The sequence below is a fragment of the Amblyraja radiata genome, chromosome 11 (assembly GCF_010909765.2).
Source record: "Amblyraja radiata isolate CabotCenter1 chromosome 11, sAmbRad1.1.pri, whole genome shotgun sequence".
In the NCBI taxonomy this organism is placed as follows: domain Eukaryota; kingdom Metazoa; phylum Chordata; class Chondrichthyes; order Rajiformes; family Rajidae; genus Amblyraja; species Amblyraja radiata.
The window spans coordinates 24,250,360-24,260,995 of record NC_045966.1 but is presented as its reverse complement, the minus strand read 5'-3'; the positions used below and the strand labels follow the sequence as shown (position 1 = coordinate 24,260,995).

The following is a 10,636-nucleotide window of genomic DNA, read 5'->3' as shown; positions in this document are numbered from 1 at the left end:
AACCCCAAATAATCCCTTTAGTTTGAAGGCTTTAATTTTGATTTAATTGGATGGATAATGATCCTAGTTTCCAAATAATTGTTAAGTGGCTGTTACCGTTTGTTCAGCCCATCCTAAGTTTCCACACAATTAGTATGTCATCCAAAGAAGCCATTACCATTGTGTGACTGGTTGTCATATTTTGTAAATAACCTAGGTGCTAATGTAAACACATTAGGTAGTGCTCTATACTGCTAGAGCTGAGCCATCCAATTAGATAAAAATAACGTCCGTGGTCACCTGTTATGGGTACTGAAATTGTAAGCATCTTTTGAATCAATGCTTGCCATTTTCGTTCTTAAAACGAATATACTTAACAATAGAAAAGGTTTCTGTTCTTAAAACGAATATATCGTTTTATTAATTTAAATTTTTTATTTATTTATTTATTTATTTATTTGATTTTATAATATATGGTCCCTAGATAAGGGACATATCAGACATTTAAACTGATAAGAACAGATATTATACTTGATCTTAGCCAAAAAGCCGAGATCTGATCTATGATTGATGCGTCAAGCGCCATATCCTATTTTGTTAGGAAGGGAATGCGTAGATAATAATTCTTACCTTGCAATGCAGCTAAAACCCCATCTGTTGCTGATGTCCAGTGTCTGTATCCCATATGACATATTTGGTAATTGGTGATTATGTCTGGATACGAGTAGATCGGCATCTGGTGTTCCATATCATGTAGAAACATCAGCAAATACTATAGCCCAACTTGGTGTTCTCCTCCAAATTCCTCTCTCGATATATCAGCTGGACTAGAAGATTAAGTGTTGTAAAATTCTATTGTGTATCCCCGGATACTGTTTAAGATATGAGTGTCAAAAAGTTATTTATTCGATGTCTTCTCGCACCAACCTCCTTGCTTCCTTCTGGTTTTATTGTTTTCTTCTGGATCCCCGAGGCCGTGTGTTGTGGGTGTACACATCTTCCAGCATAGGGGCGATACCTTTGAGGATGATGTTTGGACGTTTAGATGAGCTCCAGTTTGGCTTCATTGTCCAATCCTTGACCTTCTAGATAGGTCACCCCCAAATAAAAAGATTTTGCTAGGAGGTTTCGGGTTTACACAGGCCCGCGTCAATCCCGGTTGGATGTAACCAGATGCATAAATTGATTAGTTTAGTACATTCAGGGATTTACAATACCCGGTGGCAAGTGAAAGCTATGGTGTCAGCTAATGTTTGCCCCTGCAGTAGATAGAAAACATATGGTCTATGCTGGCTTCTAACCTGGTTTGTAGATCTTTCCCAGTTAGCTTTACTCACAGCTGTACTGTTGTTCCCCCTGAAACATAGACAGACATTCCCGTGTGACTTCCCAGATGGGAATGGAATTTGTCAGTAAATTTTTGGACTGCTAAATCCTTCAGTCACAACATAAGTATTCCTGTATTTCTATCAGGAAAGGACCAATAATGCACTCTATGTACTTTGTGACTTAGAAAAGGCATCACCTCATTGTTACAGCTCTTACATCTGTTTACCTGTCCAGGGTTTGCCCTAGACTTGACCCCAGCACTCTTCTGACAGAAGAGTCTACTGGGGAGAGAGAAGCATGATTATAGCCCTATAGAAAAGGTGCTGCTTCCTTCTCCCTGAGTCTGTCTTTTCCTCAACCACTTCCCTGTAATAGTAGAAGTGAAATACAGCCCTGTATAAGGTGCTGCTATGGGACTTACCCACTGGAGGATTTCTTCTTGGACCTGCATCGCTGCAAAACGGTATGTTCTCGCAGGTGCAGGCCCCGCAGTGCCAATGCGATGCAGTGTACACGGTCACTGTGCCGCCTGTATCCCCGTTGGCCTGCGGTGCTCCAAAGCGCGGTGCAGTGCTCACAGCACTGAGCCGCCCGTACTGCCGTTAGCCTGCGGTGCTCCAACGCGGTTTAGTCCCTCGGGGAGCTGGCCGCTCGCAAACCGCAGGTATGGCAGTTTTAACGCGGTGCAGTGCTTCCCGCACTGTGCCGCTCCTTCTCTACTTGGGCCTGCGGTGCTCCAACGCGGTGCAGTCCTCTCGGGGAGCTGGCCGCTCGCAGCCGCAGGTCTGGTAGTTTTAAATATGCGGTGCAGTGCTTCCCGCACTGTGCCGCTCCTTCTCCACTTGGGCCTGGGGTGCTCCAACGCGGTCCAGTCCTCTCGGAGGAGCAACCCGAGGAGCAACATTTTCACTCAGTGGGTGGTGGGTATGTGGAATGAGTTGCCAGAGTTGCCAGAGGAGGCCGTTGAGGCAGATACTATAATAACATTTAAAATGCACTTAGACAGGTACATGGATAGTAAAGGTTTAGAAAAGGCATGGCATCAGGGATAACAGCAGGTTCTGCAATGACCACACTTCTTCTTTGGCCCCCTTCGGTCATGGTGTACCCAGGGTGCTATTCCCTATACGTAGGATGCCTGTGCATGACTTGTTTAACGTGGGGAGACTGGTGCACAGACAGCCACCTCAGGTCCTTGACAGATCTGGGTCAGGACCGGAGACCCTTTCCTGCTGCAGCCTTCATCCGCCTTCCCAGCCGTTGTGACGTTCCACTAAGGCTAGCCATCATCCTCCACCTGATCCACCATTGGGGTCTTGGTTGGATTGCTCTTTGTCAGAGACCACCCCCTCGACCTTACTGCCATGGGTGGCCCTACCAGCAGCATAGCTCCAGACAGCATCGCTCTCAGGATCTCAGGTCCACACAAGCTTCTCCACCACGACAAAGTGACAATCCACAGAGACCACACTGACCTGACACAGAATAGTGAACTCACATAATATGGTCTTTTTTACAGCAAAGGCTGCATTAATAGGGGATGCATGGCTTAAAGATATTAGACAGGAAAAGCCACGTGGAAAAAGGGCACCAAGTAAACCAATAACATTTGCTGATTGCATAGTTTTGTGCTAGATTGGATGTATAATGTTAGTTGGCATGTTGACGTGTATGGCTCTGGATTTCATGGTTCATACAAATGACGACCAGTAATGCAGGGGTAGCAACGTAGGAACTGTGTCATTATGTGGAAAAGGGGTATCTTTTATTGTTAATAATTGTTTGAGTATTGTCACCATTGCTTGATGTACACATCAATAATCACAAATCATTATAATTATTTTCTAATCTAAACCATCTGGCCTTATTCTTCCTACCAAAGTGTATTATTCAACGGACTATTACTATTATTGCACTATATTTGTTTATTTATTGAGTATGTGTGTGTATGTGTATATATATACACACTGAACTTTTTTTCTTTTTTTCTCCCGTTATGTACTATGTTTATATATTCTGTTGTGCTGCAGCAAGTAAGAATTTCATTGTCCTATCTGGGACATAATACAATAAAACATTCTTGACTTATTTAAACTGGACTAAAATTGCTGAATTTGTCTTTTTTTCTCCTTTTCCTTAACATCATGAAGTCCATTCAATTACTTTTCTCAGCTAAATATATTACAGCCTTATGCATGTGACTAATACGGACTTCTTTATCAAAAGTCTTCTCAGAATCCATTTTGGCATAATTCACAAATTGAATGATATGGGCAATTCCTAAATATGTGAACTGCTTTTATCCTTTCGCCAATACGTGGAATATTTTATTCTGCCTTTTGTCAATTTTGGAGTAGCTAAGCTTATGAATTCCATTTACATTTTTATTATTTGTTGTAACCCTGTATACATTTTGGAGACAAACGGAATTGCAGATACTAGAATCTGGAGTTAAAAAATAAACAAAGTGCTGGGGGAATTCAACGGGTCAGGTAATATTCAAGGAGGGAAATGGACAAATGACATTTTGGGTCAGGAAACGTCTTCAGACTGACGATTCTCCAGCACTTTGTTTCCTGCTCATACGTTCTGGATGCTTGCCACTAACATCCAATTAATGCAGTTTCATCCATGAGTCGAATATGAAAAATGTTATCAAAAGACTTTTGAAACCCCGGTTATATCACATCTACTATGTAATTGATAATATCTTTAACAAAATCAACAAAGTTGATAAAGTGCAACTGTGATCTTTTCTTATGTCCTACATCAACTTTATAATTGTTCAGATATATTTAATTATCGTTCCTGTTATTGCTCTCCTCCTTTATTATTTTCAATTTTCCAGCATTTTGTGTCTATCTGGAACATCTTTCAAGATGGGTAGGTGGCTGATGGGGAAGTAGAGGGGTGTTATTAAGTGTGCATGAGCTAATTCAGGGAAATGTTACTGAAAGGGATTCCGCCAAACACCAAAAAAGTCACCATAGATGAAAGGCTTTTATATCAGAAGGAAATCCATTCAAAATGTTGGTGGACTTTCGAGACTTCCGGTGGCGCTATGGAGGCTTGAGTCCAGCGCCAACTAGCTCCGTGCCGAAGAAATTTAAAACGGGAGAAAATCGGGTCTTACCTGCAGCGATCGCGATCTGAACGGCTGCCTGCGTGACGTCATCAGGCGCGCGACTTTAAGATATGTCGTCGGTACAACATACCCCCCCCCGTGGGACAAAAAAAGCCGGTAAAGGGAGACCGCAGAAGGAAGAGGAAGGCCTTACAGAGGCCTCGACCTCAGTTACAACAACGGCCCAGGAAGACCCTTCGAAGAAAGCGAAACCGAAAAAGTCTGAAATGGAGGAACTTAAAATTTTTCTCTCTGCAGAAATGAAAACCTTTGGAGAGAAGTTTGGAGAGAAGTTTAAAGAGGAACTTGACTCTTTTAAGGTAGATTTTAAAGCAGAAATGCTTTCTACCGTTAAACAAATGCTGGAAATCTGGAAGAAGACGAGGGAGGAAGAGATCAAGGATCAGATGGAAGTGCTGGAAACCAGGCTTGTTTCGGTGGAAACGAAGGTGGACCCCATTTATCACATACTTGATCAGCATAGAGCAGTGATAACCGAACTCGAGAATTCGGTGACGACAAGTGTGGAAACAGTAAGTCGACTCCTTATTGAAAATCAACGCCTCTCCGATATGGTGATCAAATTAAATGATAAGTGTATTGATTTGGAGGGGCGTCAAAGACGTAAGAATCTAAGAATTGTAGGGGTGAAAGAAGGAAGTGAGAAGGAAATGGGTACGCGGGATTTTGTGGCAGACCTACTACAAAAAGCCTTAAAATTGGATCACAAACCTTCACTCGGTCGAGCTCATAGAGCGCAGGGACGTCGTATACAAGATGATGGCCGTCCAAGACAAATTATTGTAAAGGTACAATTGGATCATGAATTTGATGATTTAATGAAGAAAATTGTTCGAGGTGGACAGCTCCTTTTTGAAGGTGCGAGATTCAGTATTTATCGAGATTATCCGGCAGAAGTCTTCAAGAAAAGAGCGCTGTTCACTGAGACAAAGAGAATACTGAAGGAGGTACCTGATCTGAAATACAGTTTGTTTTACCCCGCAAGACTAAGAGTCTTCTACAAGTCCAAGGAGCACTTTTTTACAGACCATGAAAAAGCACTGGAATATGCCAAAAAAGTCAATAACACGACCATAGACGGAAGAATTTACATTACCCCTTAGGAGTCAAGCCAGATCTAAAAGGACCTTTAAAGTTCTTTTAAGAGCTTTAAGGACATTCGGAAACCGAAATGGACGGAGGACATTGGATAAAACCGTGATCTTTGTATTTTTGTTTATTAATCAATATTATTATCTGTATATTCATGCCTAACTATATATGTAACAACTAATACTTATTAAATATCTATATTACCATTAAAATTATTAACATTAACATTTCTCATAAAAATTTAATACTGTATATGATTGATAACAATGATTAATAATTAATAGTCTTTGATTAACGTAGAAATGAATTACATACTTATATTATATAGGAAGATATGCAAGAGGTAAATTAGATTACGTCATTAAAAAAGTTTAACGGTTTTTCTCTTTATTTTTCGATTTAAAATTAAATTTATAGATTTAGCGAAAAAATTAATATGATATGTGAGAATAATAACGTTGGGAATTTTTGCTGTTTTTGAACTTTTCTGCAGGGTCACGTGTTTGTGTATGTATGCATATGGGTATATATGTATATATATGTATATGTATATATATATATATATGTGTGCATATTGTGTGTGTGTACGTATGGATATGTAAATAAGTTTGTTACTCCCAAAGAAGTTATTTGAATGTTAGAAATAATCTTTTTTTTCTTCGGGCACGGAGCTGGAAATTTTTTTTTTTTACAAAGGCTACGGAAGTCTTTAGAATTCTAGCCACGTTAGTGTGGCTATCACTAACTACACTAATTGTAGATGTAGTTCTTTTTCTTTCACCCTATACTAACCAACTCTATCACTTTTTTCACTTTAAATATTTTTATAATTTAATGTTTGAATGGAAAGATAAGACTAATACAAGGAGATGTGTTCGGAAGAGCGATGTATATGATTTTAAATTCATCTATTTGAGGTTCGGGAGCAGGGTCAGGTTCTATGTGTTGTACCTTCTGCTCGGTTATAGACCACCTTAGAAACAATATGCAAGATGTTAATATGATAAGAGGGGGTCAGGGAATAACATTTTGTAGTTGGAATGTCAAGGGAATTAATGAACCAATTAAGAGAGGTAAAGTTTTGGCACATCTAAATTTAATCAAAACAGATATAATATTTCTACAAGAAACACACCTTAAAAAGGAATCCCAACATAGACTTAAAGCTAAGTGGATCGCTGAATCATATCATTCCTCCTTTTCCCATAAGTCCAGAGGAGTTGCAATACTAATTCGTAAAGGAATACCTTTTAAGAACTCTTCAACAATAGTGGATATTGATGGTAGATATATTATATTAGTTGGAGAGTTAAATGGAGAAAAAGTGATTCTTCTTAATGTTTATGGGCCTAATTTTGATAACCCCAAGTTTTTTAATAAAACATTTAATAAAATTCCTGAATTTACACAATATAAATTAATAATTGGAGGAGACTTCAATTGTACACTAGATCCATACTTAGACAGATCATCAAGGCAAAAAAAAGTAAAATCTCAATCAAGTGTATTTCTAAATTCATTTATTAATACCACTAATATTAAGGATATCTGGAGAATAGAAAACCCAACGGGACGGGAATACTCATTTTACTCACCAGTACACAAAACATACTCAAGAATAGATTATTTTTTAGTTGACTCTACGTTTATCCCATTTATTTATAATTCAAAATACCATAACATTATAATCTCAGATCACGCACCTGTAACATTCATGATTAAATTAAATGGAATGTCCGAGAAACAAGCATATTGGAGATTTAACCCACAAATTTTGAACGAAAGATCATGCCAGGAATATATTATTAAACAGATTCAAATATTTTTTGAGGTAAATGACAACCCTGAAACACCTACTTCTCTTATGTGGGAAACGTTTAAAGCGTATGTTCGAGGTACATTAATTTCTGCTCAAGCATTTTATAATAAAGAGAACAGGATTAAGCAACAAACATTGGAAATTGAAATCAAGCAACTAGATATAGAAAATGCGAGAATGCCATCTACTTTAAAACATAATAAAATTGCTGTATTGAAATATAAATTAAATAAAATGTATTCAGAACAAGTAATAAAACTTTATCAAAAAACCAAACAACTACATTTTGAATTTGGAGACAAACCACAAAAATTATTAGCACGTCAGTTACGAAAAATGGAAGGGGAAAAAACAATTCATAAAATTAGAACAGAGACAGGAGAATTATTAAACATGCCCAAGGATATAAATGATAGATTTCTCCAATACTATCATAACCTTTATTCAACTAAAACCGTAGCACAATCAGAAGGAATAGCAGATTTTTTAATAAAATGTAATTTAAAAGGTTTAGATTCAAACGATAGAGAATTATTAGAAAGGGAGATTACGATAAAGGATATTGAGGAGTCTATTGGCTCTTTAAAAAATGGTAAAGCAGTAGGACCAGATGGTTTAGGTTCCGAATTTTATAAAAAATTTTATGATTTGCTTAGCCCACGTTTACAAAGACTGTATGAGTATATCTATACTCAACAGAAACTTCCAGACACTTTAAATGAATCAATAATAACACTTATTCCTAAAGCTGATAAAGATCTGGAAGACCCGGGATCATACAGAGCAATTGCACTTTTAAATACAGATCAGAAAATTTTAACTAAAATACTAGCGCATAGATTAGGTACAGTGATGAATAAATTAATACACCCTGACCAAACAGGCTTTATTCAGAAACGGTACTCATATTATAATCTAAGAAGATTATTTAATATTATATATTCTAAGAGAATTATTAATGAAGATCTAGCAATAATTTCACTTGACGCTGAAAAAGCATTTGATCAGGTCGAATGGCCTTATTTATTTTCGGTGATGGAAAATATGCAGCTAGGGGAGAAATTCTGTACATGGATAAAACTGTTATATACAAATCCCACGGCTAGAATACTTACAAACCAAAGGTTGTCACCTAAATTTAGCCTATCTAGAGGTTGTAGACAAGGATGCCCATTATCTCCATTATTATTTGCGCTTGCTATTGAGCCACTGGCAGAAAGAGTTAGGGGGCATCCGGAAATACATGGGTATAACACAAAGGACACAGTGAATAAAATTTCTCTATACGCAGATGATGTATTAATTTACATTACAAAACCAGAAATTAGTATTCCAAACTTATTAAAGCTAATAACCCAATTTGGTTCACTTTCAGGATACAGAATAAATTGGAATAAAAGTGAAATTATGCCAATAAGGGAACATAACAAACAGACAATACAACAATTTCCATTTAAAATAGTAAATGAAAAATTTAAATATCTAGGTATTTATGTAACTAAGATATATACATCATTATTTAAAGCAAATTTCCCCCCATTACTGAATAAACTACATAAGAATATTCAATACTGGAAAACACTTCCTATCTCAATGGTAGGCAAAATCAATGCCATAAAAATGATTTTTTTACCGCAAATACTATATCTTTTTCAGACAATTCCGATATATCTGGCAAAAAACTTTTTTAAAAAATTGGACTCTATTGTTAATGATTTTATCTGGGATTATAAGAATCATAGGATAAACAAAAGACACTTGTGTAAATCAAAAATAAATGGAGGCTTGGTTTTACCCAATTTTTTGTTTTATTTCTGGGCAGTTAACATTAAAAATATGAATTTCTGGTTGGAAGAAATAGATCATCAACCAGACTGGTTAAAAATGGAAAAGGAAGATTGTTTACCTTTTGATATCGGTTCGATATTATTTGCTACGTCTAAATTAAACAAAAAAATTTATAGGGAAAACCCTATAATATTTAGTGCTATACGAATCTGGAAACAATTAAAAAAGACATTAAAATTAGATAATTTATCACTTTTTCTTCCAATTGTGAATAATCCTTTGTTTAAGCCTTCATGGTTGGACGGGGGTTTTACACAATGGAAGAATTATGGAATTAAAAATATGGGACAACTTTACAAGGAAGGTACTTTTCTGACATTTCAGGAATTGCAACAGACTTATGGACTTCGAGGAAATGATTATTTTAGATATCTTCAACTTAGAGATTATGTAAAATCGAACTCCCAAAATTTTCGAATTAGAAATTCAGAAATTCTTGATGAATGTTGGAACAAACATCCTAATACAGAAAAATTAATATCTTATATATACAATATTTTATTAGACAGTGACATTCCCTCGACGGACTTACACAGACAAACATGGGAAAAAGAATTAAATCAAGTAATAACGAAAGATACTTGGGAAGAAAGTTTGCAACACATACATCAGTGTTCACTAAATGCCAGACATTCTCTAATACAATTTAAAGTAATACATAGGTTACATTATTCAAAAACAAAACTACATAAAATTTTTCAACATATCTCACCTATATGTGATAAATGTCAACATTTAGAAGCTACATTATCTCATATGTTTGCAAACTGTATAAAAATAAAAAAATTCTGGGTAAATATTTTTAGTATAATATCTAAAGTAACCAGCATACAATTGGACCCAGATCCAAAATTAATAATACTCGGAATATTAGAATTAAATCAAACATTTAGAACAACACAAAGAAACTTTATTGATTATAGTTTAATAACAGGGAAAAAATTAATTCTAAAATTTTGGAAAGGCCCTACGGCCCCCACAATCAAAATGTGGATTATAGAAATGACGGAGACCCTAAACGTGGAAAGAATCAGATTTTCCCTGTTGGATAAACAGGAATCATTCGTTGGAACATGGTCTCCTTTTATTGATTACTTAAAGGGTCAGAATGGTTCAGCACAGGAACCTGACTAGCACGCGGGCTAAAGAATGGATGAAATATTATACTCTGAAATGTACGAATACATCTCGAATGAAGTCTTTTTTATTTTAACAAATTTTTCCATTCTTCTTTAACTACCTTTTTTTTTTTTTTGTTTGTTGTTTTTGTTTTTTGTTTTTCTTCTCTTTCTTTTCTTTCTTTACTTCATCTATCTCTTTAGTTCTATCTAGTTTAAAAAAAAAAAAAGGTAAAAAGTATTGGAGACAATGTAATAATAATTGACATGTAATGATGTATTTTGGTTATGTACCCATCTCCAATA

General features: G+C 36.2%; 1 pseudogene; it reads right to left on the bottom strand.

Moving 5' to 3' along the window:
- Positions 1-431: 431 nt before the first annotated feature.
- On the bottom strand, positions 432-540 carry LOC116978824 (annotated as a pseudogene).
- Between the last annotated feature and the right edge of the window lie 10,096 nt (positions 541-10,636).